This window comes from Sinocyclocheilus grahami, unplaced genomic scaffold (genome assembly GCF_001515645.1).
Source record: "Sinocyclocheilus grahami isolate Dianchi unplaced genomic scaffold, SAMN03320097.WGS_v1.1 scaffold91.1, whole genome shotgun sequence".
NCBI classification, from domain to species: Eukaryota; Metazoa; Chordata; class Actinopteri; order Cypriniformes; family Cyprinidae; genus Sinocyclocheilus; species Sinocyclocheilus grahami.
The window spans coordinates 1,596,659-1,597,157 of record NW_015505270.1 but is presented as its reverse complement, the minus strand read 5'-3'; positions in this window follow the sequence as shown (position 1 = coordinate 1,597,157).

Genomic DNA, 499 nt, shown 5'->3' with positions numbered 1-499 from the left:
CTCAATGATGACAAATTGGATTAAAATAACTAAACTACAAGGTAGTATTAACACACAAACAATGTATATAACAAAGGGAATTAAAGCAAACTATTTATTTTTATGAATAATAAACGTCTTCAAAACTTCACCACAAGGCCCATTTGCAGCATGCATCCGAAAATTAATCGAAACAGCCACAGAAAAAAGTTATATACTATAAAGTATGACAACAAATTCAAGTTTCAATATAAGATAATAAAGCCAAGCACACATTAAGTACATGGCAGATAAATGCTTAACGTAATATATACGATAATTATCAAACATATGATAGCAAAAACATTACAGAATACTCACCGTGCTCTCTCGTTGTCAATAACTCCGCCCCTCACTTCCGGTTCTGTGCTGCGGGTCTGCAGCTGGATATATCTCGTTGGAGTAGTGTTCACTCATAGCTCAATTACACTCAATCATCTATTAAAGGGGTCATATGATGCTTTTTTAAAGATCATTATTT